The following is a 948-nucleotide window of genomic DNA, read 5'->3' on the forward strand; positions in this document are numbered from 1 at the left end:
CCATCTCATTGAGGATCTACCCCTTTTTTGCTTACCCTATATTTTACAAAGCATGATATCCTTCTCCAGGAAATGGCCCCTCCTGACAACATGAACAAAGTAGGTGAAATGAACTCTGGCCATTATTGCTTCCAAGGAGCAGTCTGGCTGCACTTCTTCCAGGACAGATTTGTTCATTATTCTGGCCATCCATGGTATTTTTAGTATTCTTCAACAACACCACAATTCAATAGCATCAACTCTTTGGTCTTCCTTATTCATTGTCCAGCTTTCACATGCATATGAGGCAATTGAAAATACCAGAGTTTGGGTTAGGCAAACCTTAGTCTTCAAAGTACATCTTGCTCTTCAAAACTTTAAAGAGGTCTCTTGCAGCAGATTTGCCTGGTGCAATAAATACATCATCTGATTTCTTGACTGCTCTTTCCATGGGTGTTAATTGTGGATCCAAATAAAAAGAAATCACTGACAACTTCAATATTGTCTCCATTTAACTTGACGCTGCTTGTTTGTCCAGTTGTGAGAATTTTTGTTTTCTTTATGTTGAGATGTAATTAATACTGAAGACTGTAGTCTTTGATCATCAGTAACTGCTAGAAGTCTTCACTTTCAGCAAGCAAGGTTGTGTCATCTGCATATCACAGATTGTTAATGAGTCTTCTTCCATTCCTGATGCTTCATTCTTCTTCATATAGTCCAGCTTCTCAGATTATTTTCTCAGCATACAAATTGAATAAGTATGGTGAAAGGATACAATGCTGACGCACATCCTTCCTGAGTTTAAACCATTCAACATCACTTGTTCTGTTCAACTGACAGCCTTTTGGTCTATGCACAGGTTCTTCATGAACACAACCAAGTGTTCTGGAATTCCCATTCTTCACAATGTCATCCATAATTTGTTATGATCCAAATAGTCAAATGTCTTTTCATAATCAACAAAACACA

The sequence above is a fragment of the Orycteropus afer genome, unplaced genomic scaffold (assembly GCF_000298275.1).
Source record: "Orycteropus afer afer isolate SDZICR_OR568_19922 unplaced genomic scaffold, OryAfe1.0 scaffold00570, whole genome shotgun sequence".
Classification (NCBI taxonomy): domain Eukaryota; kingdom Metazoa; phylum Chordata; class Mammalia; order Tubulidentata; family Orycteropodidae; genus Orycteropus; species Orycteropus afer.